Here is a 15,086-nt window from a genome sequence, read left to right as displayed (position 1 = left end):
GCTATGATCTAAATGCTGGATTAGGCCATTTCTCGGTTGCTCTTCATTGGGGGACACGATACTATTGGGTATATGCTTTTGTCACTAGGAGGCACTGACACTAGAAAGAAAAAAAAGTCGGCTCCTCCCTGGCAGGATATACCTGCCCACTGGAAGTGAGGTAATCCGTTTAATCTAGTGCCAGTAGGAGGCAAGACACAGGTCTGGGAGCTCCTCAGACCTGGTCTCTTGTTTTATTATTTTCTAGTTAAAGTGTACCTCTCCTGAAACAAACTTTTTATATATTAAAGATAAAGCCCTACTTAACAACTTTTTAATTGCTTTTATTTAAAAAGAAAATCCTCATTTCATGTTATTTTTACTTTAAAAACGTCTCCACTATGGGTCTCCCTCGCAATCCTGTCAGCAAGCATTTCGGACTCAGTGAGTGCGTCTGAAATCAGCTAAGTGCAGCTCCCAGCCTGTCAGACAGGCAGGCAGGAGGGAGAGCGCACTGAACTGTACACAAGCAGGGAGCGAACAGAGAGGATACATTCCCTCTTCTCTTTTTCATGTTCCTCTCCCCTCTATCCATTTTCCACATGGCTAATTATATATGCACTGCTCTCTGGACTTGCTGTTGCTATGACAACCTCCCCGCTCTGTGCTTACAACTGAACTACCAAAGAGCATAGAAAAAAGGTATTTTTAGGGGATTTTAAAGCAAAATAAATGCAGGGATAGACTTTGTCAGAGTCAGGGACAGATGGGGAGGGGGATTAGAGAAAGTTTAGATGGTGATAGGTACTCTTTAAGTACATATAGTTAGGTTATTTTTCCTTTTGTTATTTTTCTAAATTGGGCGACAGGAGCATGGCACTACCTGATCTCCCACATGCGACAAAGGGGGACAGGTGCATAGAGTATGGACCGTTAACCCCTTCTCGCCAACGGCCAGAGCCTGGAGGTGTACCTTGGGTCCGGGTCCCCCACTACCCCTGCTCGCCTCGCTATGGTAGCCTGGCCTGATGCAGGTGAGTATAGCCAAGAGCTCGGTAGGTATGTGCCCTCTTTTGTGCGGTGATTCACTTACTGAACTTCTGGCAGCACTATGGCGGGACTTAAGGGGTTAATTATCTCCCTGGGTCTCTCTTACCTCTGCTACTCTGTGGACTCGGTCGGCAATGGGACAATTTTGGGGGCTAAGGTCCCGATATCGGTGAGTCAGGATACAGCTATTATATTCTTCTCCTGCCCGTAGGCTCAGAGTTCGGGAGTTACAGCGGCCACTTCTGTTCAGGTCAGCTGCCAGCTCCCTGCACTTTCTGCGGCTAGAGACTCTTTCTCCTCTCCTCTCCAGGTTTTCTGTACTCCTCCGGCGCATTTCGCCGGCAGGAGCAATAATGACGGTATGTAGCTTCGCCCCCCTTCTTCCCAGACTCTGTGTGGGACTCTAGAGATCAGATGAACGGGGACTCGCTCCGCGCTGTCACAGCTGCCTTGTTTCAGCGCCCGCAGCCGTCGCCTTTCCAAATGCTGGCGCCCATGTGTGCTGGGGACTCGGAGCATAACTCCATCTTCTGCACCTACAGCGCAGGAACTGGGGGTTATAGGTCTCTTCCCTCCCCGGCCGGCCGTCATTATGGCATGGGGGAATCAGCATAGCTCTGCCCTCCTTCTCCTCTCCTGCATTGTGACATTGAGGGGTGGGGTCAGTGGTTCCTCCTTGGCACTGTTTGTCCCTCTCCTTACTATACAGCCATTTGTTTAAAAAGATAAATAAATAAAAAAATCAAATCAGGTGTTACACACGTCCCCCCTGGTGGCCATTTACTGAATCTCAGATCTTGGTTTTATGCTTACCAATGAGCTTCCTATGGTGGCAACTTTCTGGCCTGCATCCCTGCAGTCTCTCAATATCAGCCCTTCAGACAGGACTTATGCAACCTGCTCTGGCGGGTCATTACCAAGAATGCATATTCCCTTAAATTACCCTGGGGATACACGTTATGTCTTTTTCCCCTACTGACTGTTGCCAAGTCATGTTTGCCTTGTCCACAGTCGATTCCAGTCCCTCCCTAGGGGTGCCTCAATTGGTGCCATTGCAATTCTAGCGGAAACTGAGGGGCCCTTCCGAGGTGTTCCCCTCCTCCATGCTTGGGCCTACTTCCCTGCCCTATGCCAAAGTCCACCACGTGGCCTTTACTTCCCGGGAGGGCATTAAGAAACCTATCTGCAGTGGTTTCCTCCACCGCCGGTCACCCATGTTATGTAGCCACGCCCACGGCTCCTTTTTTCCCCGTACCCCATAACTACAGGGTTTCTGGAGGAATGACCCTGCGTGTGCAATGGTTCATATACCTGTAAGCCAGACTGTCGTCTGCATGGTTTTCTTCTCCACTCACGTCTGCTGCATCTGCAGCTGGAGTTTCAGATCCCCACCTCTAGTGTGAGGTTTCCACAGAAGTGACCCTCTGGGGACATGGACTGGACTTAATACATTGAGAGGCAACAATGACCAGCATGGTTTCCTCTACATGGTTTGACCCGTTGCCACAGGGCTTCGTGCCCTGTTCCTACAGTACCTTTCGTACTTGGCTATCTCCTCCTGCAGGAGATATGGGGATCAGGAAGCTCAGCATGGTCAGTACCTGAGTTTCCTCTCACCACCCCTTGTTTTCCACTCCACTGGGGGACTGTTTCGCTGAGCACTACTGCCGACATGGAGTAATCTCCCTCTTTCCCCCTACATAGGTGGGGTACCTGGCTGGGTCCTTGTTTTTGCTGAGAGCATTTAGAAGAGCTCTGTATCAGCTATCCCTGTGTGCTTACTGCCCACTATTGCAGCCTGGCTCTCCCTGTTTTTTGGTTCTCTCCTGCTGCTCATGCAGCCAAGGCACTCTCCTCTGTTTGTGGAGTTTATGCAGTCATGAAGGGCTCAGCGTCAGCAAGTCTAGCCACCGTCTGTGGTTTGGGCCCTGCTATTGCTCTCCTTCCTTGGTGCAATCTCCTTGGAGGGGTGTGTTCATCCTTCCCTTTGACAGACACAACAGTCTTCTGGAGTAACCTTCATGTACCCAGATCCTAAGTCCCAACTGGGTTCCCTTTGTTTTCCTCTCTGTTCCCGTCCTGACGGGATGTTGCTTCGGAATACTCTGGTCCACTCGGAACACTGGGGTTCAAGGCTGTTTTTTTTCCGTACCCATTCCCTCTTCACTGGCTTGTGCGAGTACTGGGAAGTCTCCTTGTACTGGGCAACCTCCTAGGCTGCTGCTGTGGTTGGCCTTATTGTCTAGGTTGGACCTTCTGGTTCTTAGGGCCATAGTGATGGTTGCGATCTCGGGAATGGTAGCACTCCTGCCCAGACTTCTCTGCGATCCCGTTTTTGGGGCGGTCTCTGTACCGCATCTTTTTCTTGCCCAGACATAGACGTATTCTCCCTGAGCGCTTCGCAGTGACTGGTTCTGCTCACCCTACAGGTGTAAGTCTTCTAGGAAACTCTAGAACCTCCGTTGCCATGTCAGCCGCTCCGGTATTCTGGGATGCTCCTTCTCAGGGCATTCCGCTCCTTTTTTGGCCATTTGTTACCGTCCGTCTCCTTTTTCAGGGTCCATGTATCTCTGGGATGGTGGGCATTCTGGTCTGCCAGATTACGCCAGTCGGGCCAATTCGTCATCTGCGTGGACATGCTTTCCTCGTCATGTTTTTTTTTACCACTGTTCTGGCATTGTGTCAGACTCCGCCCATTGTGTCAGACTTCCGCCCAGGTGTTCGCAGCTTTCCCCTGGGACTTTGGTTTTGGACTCTGCATCTTTTTAATTTCGGTCATCGATCTTCTGCATCGTGCCTTTCTAGAGCCGGTTTCTGTCTCTTTCTTTTTTTTCCAGAGGTTGAATCAGTTGGTTCTCTAGGCTGGGGTTCCATTGTCGGGCCCCTTCTATTTATGTTTTCCAGCCGGGCTGGCCCTCTGTCCGGTTCTGTGTTTCTGGAAGTCTGTTTTCTATCTCTTTCCAGGATGGTTACGGACGTTGGGCTTCCTGGCAGCCCTTCTTGTCTCTCTATGTGGACCATAGGTTTGAGTCTCTACAACGGATGGTCCCTTCTTTGGCATCCTAGTCCATCTCCATGGACGGTGGGAACTTCCGGACACTCAGTTTCTGGGTCTCTGTTGTCTCTTGGCCCAGGGTCTCGTCAGTTTCCGAACTGTCTCCCCTTCTGTAGTGGTTGCTATTCCCACCCTAGGGGACTGCTTGTGTACGGCCCAATAGTATTGATGTCCCCCAATGAAGAGCGACCGAGAAAAGGAGATTTTTTTTTGTACTCACCGTAAATTCTTTCTCATAGCCTTCATTGGGGGACACGGCACCCACCCATTTCTTCATTTTTGGTCCGGATCCTCTTTTCCGGTTCTTGTTTTTTTCTTTCCGGGATTCTTTTCTAGGGTCCTTCAGACATATTTATTTGTTGGCTTCTCCTACTGCTTTGTGACACAACTGATTACCTCACTTCCAGTGGGTGGGTATATACTGCCATGGAGGAGCCAACTTATTTTTTCCTAGTGTCAGTGCCTCCTAGTGGCAAGAGTATCTGTGTCCCCCAATGAAGGCTATGAGAAAAAGATTTTATGGTGAGTACAAAAGAATCTCATTGTTTGGGTTGCCATTATCTTTTATGCTACTTATTTGATAAAGCTGGACCTATATCTTTGTGTAGTTTTTGATTGTTTGAGAAGGGGCCTTGCTTATGGGCCCTTTGTTGTCAGTGTCCTTCCCTGATGTTGATTAAAGTGTTAAAAATTGCTGGAACATAGCTGAAAATGTCACATGGCACTGAAGTTTAGGTTTAGGGAAGTAATATTTTCTCCATTGTTTTGCTTACCCAGCAAATAGAATTAATTTTTGATCACTGGGGAATTGAATTCAATGAGTCACTGGCCGACATTTATCATTGTCTTATGACTGTTTTTAGTGTCTACAAAAGGCGCAAGCAGGGTTTATTTGCACCTTTTGGTTTACACATTTCTGCTGATTTTGAGTTGCAATCCACTGATTTTGGCAATACACATGATATGAAAGGGTTTTGTGAACTGCGGCTTTTTGCGACCATTTAATAAATTTGGTGCTCCTACACATTACCAGCACCCAAAAATAATAGGCTTCCTGAATTCACAACTACAGTTCATACTTGTAATAATGCAAACATCCTACAAAATAACTGTCTACTCTAGTCTTATGAAGATAGAACAGTTGTGGGATTGGCTACAAACTACAGTTTAAGGTTTGCAGTAGGGGCCCATTGCCACTGCAGCTTCATAGTGTCCAATGGGTCAAAATAATTGGCATACTAGTTAGACATACGTAAGAGGGTTATGTGCTACTGGAGAGCAAGGTGCCCATACTGTTCTTGCAAAAGGGTCCTTTGCTGTCTTTTTAGTAATTGTACTGTAAAGACCATTTGTACTGTAAAGACCATGTAAGCACACTTAACTTTTTCCAGTAATCCCCTTCAGTGTAGGTCCCAGAGGTAGGACCCCCACCTGACTTTTAGGACATTGCCTTTGAAGTGACTGATTCCCAATAAAGTGAATTACCTATTGTTTAATTAAAGTGGTACTCTGATGAAAAAAAAAAATTTCCCCCCAAATCAACTGGTGCCAGAAATGTAAACAGATCTGTTATTTAATTCTATTTAAAAAAACTTAAGCCTTCCAGCACTTATCAGCTGCTGTTTGCTGCAGGGAAAGTTGAGTTCTTTTCAGTCTGACCACAGTGCTCTCTGCTGACACCTCTGTCCGTATCAGGAACTGCCCAGAGCAGGAGAGGTTTGCTATGGGGATTTGCTCCTACTCTGGACAGTTCCTGAGACAGACAGAGGTGTCAGCAGAGAGCACTGTGGTCATACAGAAAAGAACAACCAAACTTCCTCTGGAGCATATCATAGCTGATAAGTACTGGAAGGATTACGATTTTTGAATAGAAGTAATTTACAAATCTGCTTAACTTTCTGGAGCCAGTTGATATGAAAAATGTTTTTGTTCCACCAGAGTACCCCTTTAAAGTTTATATATATATATATATATATATATATATATATATTAATTTAAATAATTTAAAATTTAATTTAAAATAATTCTAAAATCTTGCAATTATGATTCTGGCCACTACCGTGTTTCTCCGAAAATAAGACCGGGTCTTATATTAATTTCAGTCACAAAAAACACACTAGGGCTTATTTTTAGGGTAGGGCTTATTTATTTATGGGGGCTGCAGGAGTGTGGAGGATGGGGGCTGTGGGGGATGGGGGGCTGTAGCAGTGTGGAGGATGCCTCACCCCCCCCCCCATCTTCCACACTGCCACAGCCCCCATCCTCCCACAGCCCCCCATCAACCACACTGCTATACAGCCCCCCATCCTCCCACAGCCCTCCATCCTCCACACTCCTGCAGCCCCCCCATCCTCCACACTGCTACAGCCCCCCATCCTCCCCTTCCCCCATCATCCTTCACACTCCTACATTGCCCCCCACCGCTCTGCCATAATAAACCAGTACTTCCCCACCTTCATAGCGTCCACAACTGAAAGTGCAGCTCTTGGAGGCGGGATCTCCTTCTACTGCTTACCGGTAGCAGCCGGGGCAGGGAGGGACGTGGGGCATGCATACGCGCAGATGTTTTAAAGCGACAGCGTCCCTGCCCCGGCTCATTTAACTTGCCAAGAGACCAGCCAAAGGGGGGGGGGGGGGGGTCCGCATCGCATTACTGGCAGTCGCAGTCCGCCAGTTGAGTACCCCTGGCCCTAGGTCTTATTTTTGGGGTAGGGCTTATATTGCAGCCCACCCCGATAATCGAGCTAGGGCTTATTTTCAGGGTAGGGTGTATTTTTGGGGAAACAGGGTAAGTAGGGATCGCCCGATATCAATTTTTTAGGGCCGATACCGATAATCTGTGGAGGTTAAGGCCGATAGCCGATAACTCATACCGATATTCCGGTATAAGTTATCGGCTATTTAGCACACACCCCAATCCCAAATTCCCCCCCCCACGGGACGCCACTACAGATCATTGATCATTGATTTAAAGCGGGCGCTTTAAATCAATGAACTGCAGCGGCTTTAGCAGGTGCCAGAGACCGCCGCCATCCCCTTCTCTCCCCCTGCCTGTCCTGGGGTCCTCCTGAGTCCTACCACCGCCGCTGCCCCCCCCACCTATCCTCTGCCAAGAGACCACCGCCGCCCGCTTCTCTCCCCCTGCCAGTCCTTAGTCCAACCACCGCCGCTGCCCCATTGCCTCCCCCATCCCCGGTTTTATAATTACCTGTTCCCGGAGCCCGCGCTACTTCTGGCTCCTGCGGCGTCCTGAGCTGTCACTGTGCGCACTGACGGTGACGTCGCATTGAGGACGTCACTCATCATTGCGCAGTGCACAGCGTAACACAGGCCGCCACAGGAGCCAGAAGAAGCGGGGACCCCGGGAACAGGTAATTATAAAACCGGGGATGGGGGAAGCAATGGGGCAGCGGCGGCGGCGGTCTCTGGCCGGGGCGGAGCGGTGGGGGGTGCGGTGCGCGGTGCGGTGGGGGGTTGCGGTGGGGGATGTGCTGTTGTGCGCTGCGGGGGGCGGGGCATTATCGGATTATCGGCAAGGTAATTGCCGATACCGATAATGTCCAAAATCGTGAATATCGGCCGATAGTATCGGCCAAACCGATCGACCCCTTCCACTAAGCCTAATAAAGAACAGTAAAAGGTCACACCAGTACAAATATAAATCATATTGGGCCAGGCCATTGACAATTGGCAATGGACACAGCTCCCCTGCCTGCACAAAGACCTCTCTCTATACAGGTCACGGAGCATGCCTAGAAAACAATTCAGTGTCAATGAGATCCCACTGTTGTCCGCTATTAATGCAAGCAGGTGATTCAAGACACGCATTTTGGTGCACCTCAATGACATAGACAGCACAGGTTTCAGACGCAACAGATCAGGAGCCTCCATTCATTTTAGAGAGGTACATCACTGTTCACATATTGCGTTTAGGGCCTATGCCATTGAAAAAGTAACCATGGTCATGAGAGGAGGTAATTCCCACAGGAAATTATTGAATAGAGAATCCTATTGGCAGTTTATGCTGAATACCCATGCCCCCACAGGTCTCAATCTAAGAAAGGAATTATTGTTCCATTACTAGTGATTTATACTGTGTTCATGTTATTTTACTTTGTCATTCACTACTATGTTGTACGTTCATATGTGGACTTGAGTACAGCTTTTATCAATTAGTAAGTGTTACATTTATTGTTGCCCAGGGTGATTACGCATATTTTGTTTGTATTTATGCTATTCTAGTTCATTTGCACTAGCTCTATATTACTTTGCATTTCACACTTTTCTAGACATTCCTGGACACATAGTGATAACACACATTCAACTTAATTTACTCTATTCTACTCTATACCGCATATGATCGCACAATGTGTATTTGCGCTGATCTGATATGTACTGTAAACAGTTGACTGTTGGACCTTGTAACATGTAGGTCGAGCTTTCCATGTGACTGTTTTAATTGTTGTTTTAATCATCACATGTCTATTACTGAACAGGAAGTTTCCACCCTATGGATCAATCCTTTATAAGGAAGCCATTCAGTGTTTGGAACAGTCTGTGAAAAAGGGTGGTTTACCCACCCGAAATACATCCAGATGTCCATTTGATGTTTCCCCTGATGTGATGTACCTGCTTTTATCTGCAATAAAGCTGAGTTTTCCATATGCAGGACTTCTTCCATTTCTTCATGTCCGCCATTAACCTTATAGATGCCGTGATCAATGCTGATCACAGAATCTATAGCAAAACCAGAGGTTCCAGTGGTACGATAGGCTCAAATGGTCGCAGGAGACCTCTTACCTCTCCGCGGCGTGCAGGATCGCTGAGCTTCTTGAGCAGCCTGAAGATCCAGGCTATACAAGAAGATTGCCGATAGTACTGATTAGTAATATGATATTATATAGTCCAGAGTGTAGAAGGGAAGTTCGCACTCACCAGGTATGTGGAATAAGCCGAAGTTTATTCAAGACAAGACATAAGGTGCAAGGTGCATACACACGGACGTTGACGCTGCTCCAGCAAATGGGTGACAGCTGTTGCGCATGCGCTAGGCACACTTCTTCAGACCTTCCCTTCTCACACCTATGTCGCCCATTTAGAACCATACCTGGGTGACATAGGTCAGAAAGGGTGTATACTTAGCTAGAACGCAAAGTGCAAGTTAAAACCAACTTATACAAGATAAAAACAAAACTTTATGCAAAAATACTGTAATTTAACCTTTTGTTTAAACTCAAATTGCTTTGGTTCATTTTGATTATCCATTTTGCTTCTGTCCGGAATAGGACCTTTTCGTCTATCCATTCCTTCTACCGGGTTAACTCTTTCTATACCGAAAAAAAGTGAGATCACAGTATTCATTATTATGGCAATCCTTCATATGCTGGATAAATCTAGGTACTCCTTTCAAAGACTTAATAGTTGAAAGGAGCACCTAGATTTATCCAGCATATGAAGGATTGCCATAATAATGAATACTGTGATCTAACCTTTTTCGGTATAGAAAGAGTTAACCCGGTAGAAGGAATGTATAGACGAAAGGTTCTACTCCGGACAGGATAATCAAAACGAACCAAGGCAATTTGGTCTTAACCTCTTAAGGACCCAGACATTTTACACCTTAGGACCAGAGCGTTTTTTGAACATCTGACCACTGTCACTTTAAACATTAATAACTCTGGGATGCTTTTACATATCATTCTGATTCCGAGAATGTTTTTTCGTGACATATTCTACTTTAACATAGTGGTAATTTTTTGTGGTAAATTGCATCCTTTCTTGGTGAAAAATTCCCAAATTTGATGAAAAAATTGAAAATTTTGCATTTTTCTAGCTTTGAAGCTCTCTGCTTGTAAGAAAAATTGATATTCCAAATAAATGTTATTTTTATTTACAAGTACAATATGTCTACTTTATGTTTGCATCATAAAATGTATGAGTTTTTACTTTTGGAAGACACCAGAGGGCTTCAAAGTTCAGCAGCAATTTTAAAATTTTTCACAAAATTTTCAAACTCACAATTTTTCAGTGACCAGTTCAGTTTTGAAGTCGATTTGAAGGGTCTTCATATTAGAAATACCCCACGAATGACCCCATTATAAAAACTGCACCCCCCAAAGTATTCAAAATGACATTCAGTAAGTGTTTTAACCCTTTAAGTGTTTCACAGGAATAGCAGCAAAGTGAAGGAGAAAATTCAAAATCTTCATTTTTTACACTCGCATGTTCTTGTAGACCCAATTTTTGAAATTTTGCAGGGGGTAAAAAGGAGAAAATTTTTACTGGTATTTGAAACCCAATTTCTCTCGAGTAAGCACATACCTCATATGTCTATGTTAATTGTTTGGCGGGCGCAGTAGAGGGCTTAGAAAGGAAGTAGCGACAAATGGTTTTTGGAGGGCATGTCACCTTTAGGAAGCCCCTATGGTGCCAGAAAAGCAAAAAAAAAAAAAAAAACACATGGCATACCATTTTGCAAACTAGACCCCTTGGGAACATAACAAGGGGTAAAGTGAACCTTAATACCCCACAGGTGATTCACGACTTTTGCATATGTAAAAAAAATAAAAAACATTTTTACCTAAAATGCTTGGTTTCCCAAAAATTTTAAATAAAAAAAAAGGGTAATAGCAGAAAATAACTTAAAAAAATTTGAAGCCCAATTTCTCCCGATTCAGAAAACACCCCATATGGGGGTGAAAAGTGCTCTGCTGGCGCACTACAGGTCTCAGAAGAGAAGGAGTCACATTTGGCTTTTTGAAAGCAAATTTTGCTCTGAGGGCATGCCGCATTTAGGAAGCCCCTATGGTGCCAGAACAGCAAAAAAAAAAAACACATGGCATACTGTTTTGGAAACTAGACCGCTCGGGGAACGTAACAAGGGGTAAAGTGAACCTTAATACCCCACAGGTGTTTCACGACTTTTGCATATGTAAAAAAAAAATTTTTTACCTAAAATGCTTGGTTTCCCAAAAATTTAAAATTTTTAAAAAGGGTTAAAGCAGAAAATACCCCCCAAATTTGTAACACAATTTCTCCCGAGTACAGTGATACCCCATATGTGACCCTAAACTGTTACCTTGAAATACGACAGGGCTCGGAAGTGAGAGCGCCATGCGCATTTGAGGCCTAAATTAGGGACTTGCATAGGGGTATTCTACGCCAGTGATTCCCAAACAGGGTGGCTCCAGCTGTTGTAAAACTCCCAGCATGCCTGGACAGTCAGTGGCTGTCTGGCAATACTGGGAGTAGTTGTTTTGCAACAGCTGGAGGCTTCGTTTGTGGAAACAGTGGCGTACCAGACGTTTTTCATTTTTATTGGGGAGGGGGCTGTGTAGGGCTATGTGTATATGTAGTGTTTTTTACTTTTTCTGTTATTGTGTGTTAGTGTAGTGTAGTGTTTTTATGGTACAGTCACACGGGCGGGGGTTCATAGTAGTTTCTCGCTCGCAGCTCAAACTTGCAGCCGGATACTTACTGTAATCCTCCGCCCATGTGAGTGTACCCTGTACATTCACATTGGGGGGGGGGACATCCAGCTGTTGCTAAACTACAACTCCCAGCATGTACGGTCTATCAGTGCATGCTGGGAGTTTCAGTTTTGCAACAGCTGGAGGCATACTACTTTGGCTGGGAATGCTGGGGATTGTAGTTATGCAACAGCTGGAGACACACTGGTTTGCTACTTATTCTCAGTGTTTCACAACCAGTGTGCCTCCAGCTGTTGCAAAACTACAACTCCCAGCATGTCCGGTGCATGCTGGGAGTTGTAGTTTGCAACAGCTGGAGGCACACAGGTCGTGAAACACTGAGTTAAGTAAAAAAAAAAACTCTGTGTTTCACAACCAGTGGGCCTTCAGCTGTTGCAAAACTACAACTCTCAGCAGTCACCGACAGGCAACGGGCATGCTGGAAGTTGTAGTTATGCAACCAGCAGATGCACCACTACAACCCCCAGCATGCACTGTAGCTGTTTGTGCAAGCTGGGAGTTGTAGTTTTACAACAGCTGAAGGTACACTTTTCCATAGAAAAAATGTGCCTCCAGCTGTTGCAAAACTATAAGTCCCAGCATGCCCATAAGGGAATGCTGGGAGTTGTGGTGGTCTGCCTCCTGCTGTTGCATAACTACAGCTCCCAGCATGCCCTTTTTGCATGCTGGGAGCTGTTGCTAAGCAACAGCAGGAGGCTGTCACTCATCTCCAACTGCTGATCCACGCTGCAGGTCAGTCCCCCGCCACCGCCGCCGCTCCTGGGGCCCCAACAGGGACGCCGGGGATCGGGGTCCCCAGCTGCCGGGGTCCACCTCCGGAAGAGGGGCGGAGCGGATTGCGGGAGTGACACCCGCAGCAGGTGCCCTGATTGGTCGGCCGATAAACCGGCCGACGAATCAGGGCGATCGTGAGGTGGCACCAGTGCCACCTCTCCCCTGCTGGCTATGGCTGTTCGGGGCCGTCAGAGACCGGGTCACTGGAGACCCGATTCACCCGGAATCCGCCGCAGATCGCTGGGCTGAATTGTACAGCGATCTGCGGCCATCACCGACATGGGGGGTCATCATGACCCCCCTGGGCGATATGCCGCAATGCCTGCTGAACGATTTCAGCAGGCATCGGGCACCGGCTCCGCTCCAGGTGCATAAAGTTTTGTTTTTATCTCTTATACGTTGGGTTTAACTTGCACTTTGCGTTCTAGCTAAGTATACACCCCTTCCGACCTACGTCACCCAGGTATGGTTCTTAATTGGCGACATAGGTGTGAGACGGGAGAGTCTGAAGAAGCGTGCCTAGCGCATGCGCAACAGCTGTCACTCATTTGCTGGAGCAGCGTCCACATCTGTGTATATGCACTTTGCACCTTATGTCTTGTCTTGAATAAACTTCGGCTTTTCCATGTACTTGGTGAGTGCGAACTTCTCTTCTACACTGTCTTGTGGAGTAACGCACCGAATGATGTATACCTGCTAGAGGTTGTCTGCTTAAGAGAGATACTCCTCAAGATTTGTATCGCACCAGGTGGTAGTGCCGACCGCTGTGACTTTTTGCTGTTTGAGATTATATAGTACTGAACAGTACATATCAATTTTATTTGACATGTAGATAAAGTGAATAAAAGCTGCAGCTCCACGGTATCGGCTTAAAAAAGTGCTTAATTGCGTGAAACATGTAGCCTGTTTTTTCTGACTCCGTCCACATTCTCACCTGTGATTTATGGACATTCCATGAATTAAAGTTTCCTACTCCTGCAACACAGCACAATGGGTGAGTACTCCTTTCATTATGTAAAATAGTTTTCCTAGATGGCTTGCTCTTTCTGAGTGTTGCTGTGTAAGAGGGGGCTTGAAAGAGGAGTTTTAACCCCTTAAGGACCAAGGGCGTACAGGTACGCCTTTGCTCCCTGGTACTTAAGGACCAAGGGCGTACCTGTACGCCCGTGGGAATTTCGGTCCTCGCCGTGCGCCGGGCAGGGATCGCGCCGGGGTGACTGCTGATATCTATCAGCAGGCACCCCGCGCAAATGCCCAGGGGGGTCATTAGACCCCCCCATGTCGGTGATCGGCGCAAATCGCAAGTGAATTCACACTTGCGATTTGCGCCGATTCCGGGTCATACGGGTCTATGGTGACCCGGTGACCCGGAATAGAAGGGGGATCGCGGGTGTCCTAGACACCCACGATCCCCCTGTAGCGATAGGAGTGAGGTGGCAGAGTTGCCACCCCTCCTATCTCTGCTATTGGTGGTCTAGACGCGACCACCAATAGCAGATCGGGGGCGGAGGGGTTTACTTTCGGTTTCCCCGTCCTGCCCACCCACAATAGGCGGGGCAGAACGGGGAAACCGACAGGGACCGGCGCCGAAGATCCACTTACACATCGGCGACGGCAGCGGCGACGATCAGCGGCGGCGGCGGGGGACGATCGGCGGAAGAAGAGGACCGCGACGCAACTCCCTGGATCCAACGGAAGCCGGTGAGTTACTTAGCAACATCTGGAGGGCTACAGTCTGAGACCACTATAGTGGTCTCTAAACTGTAACCCTCCAGATGTTGCAAAACTACAACTTCCAGAATGCCCAGAGAGCTGTTTAGGCTTGCTGGGAGTTGCAGTTTTGCAACAGCTGGAGGTCTACAGTTTGAGACCACTGCAAAGTGATCTCTATACTGTGCACCTCCAGATCTTGCAAAACTACAACTCCCAGCATGCCCAGACAGCAGTTTGCTGTCTGGGCATGCTGGGAATTGTAGTTTTGCAGTTATGCAGTGGTCTCTAAACTATAGCTCTACAGATGTTGCAAAACTGCAACTCCAAGCAAGCCTAAACAGCAAACAGCTGTCTATGCATGCTGGGAGTTGTAGTTGCGATCCCTCCAGCTGTTGCATAACTACATCTCCCAGCATGCCTTTCGGCGATCAGTACATGCTGGGAGTTGAAGTTTTGCAACAGCTGGGGGCACACTGGTTGGAAAATACTGAGTTAGGTAACAGAACCTAACTGAAGGTTTTCCAACCAGTGTGCCTCCAGCTGTTGCAAAAGTACAACTCCCAGAATGCACGGTCTGTCAGTACATGCTAGGAGTTGTAGTTTTGAAACAGCTGGAGGTTTGCCCCCCCATGTGAACGTACAGGGTACATTCACACTGGCGGGTTTACAGTAAGTTTTCTGCTTCAAGTTTGGGCTGTGGCAAATTTTTCACCGCAGCGCAAACTCCTAGCGGTAAATTCACTGTAAACCCGCCAGTGTGAATGTACCCTAAAAACACTACACTACACTTACACATAATAAAGAGTAAAACACAACATATACACCCCCTTACACTGTCCCCCTAATAAAAAATAAAAAACTTATTGTACGGCAGTGTTTCCAAAACAGAGCCTCCAGCTGTTGCAAAACAACAACTCCCAGCATTTCCGGACAGCCACTGACTGTCCAGGCATGCTGGGAGTTTAGCAACAGCTGGAGGCACCCTGTTTGGGAATCACTGGCGTAGAATACCCCTATGTCCACCC

The 15,086-nt window shown here is 47.1% G+C and overlaps 1 protein-coding gene and 1 long non-coding RNA gene across 38 annotated transcripts in view; one reads left to right on the top strand and one right to left on the bottom strand.

Moving 5' to 3' along the window:
- Positions 1–15,086, bottom strand: part of SP7 (Sp7 transcription factor) — a 189,938-nt gene that overhangs the window by 150,604 nt on the left and 24,248 nt on the right. Inside the window, exon 2 of one of the 35 annotated variants that reach the window (XM_056555282.1) lies at positions 8,885–8,937. The exons of the other annotated variants lie outside the window; for them this stretch is intronic. The gene's annotated coding sequence lies outside the window, so the exon portion shown is untranslated. The remainder of the gene's footprint in view (positions 1–8,884; positions 8,938–15,086) is intronic. 35 annotated transcript variants of the gene reach the window in all.
- LOC130355299 (uncharacterized) overlaps positions 1–15,086 on the top strand; it is a 30,074-nt gene that overhangs the window by 208 nt on the left and 14,780 nt on the right. Inside the window, exon 1 of one of the 3 annotated variants that reach the window (XR_008888467.1) lies at positions 12,273–12,306. The exons of the other annotated variants lie outside the window; for them this stretch is intronic. This is a non-coding gene — a long non-coding RNA (uncharacterized LOC130355299). Of the gene's footprint in view, positions 1–12,272; positions 12,307–15,086 lie in introns of those variants that run through there. 3 annotated transcript variants of the gene reach the window in all.

The sequence above is a fragment of the Hyla sarda genome, chromosome 2 (assembly GCF_029499605.1).
Source record: "Hyla sarda isolate aHylSar1 chromosome 2, aHylSar1.hap1, whole genome shotgun sequence".
Taxonomy (NCBI): domain Eukaryota; kingdom Metazoa; phylum Chordata; class Amphibia; order Anura; family Hylidae; genus Hyla; species Hyla sarda.
This window is presented reverse-complemented; position numbering and strand designations above follow the sequence as displayed.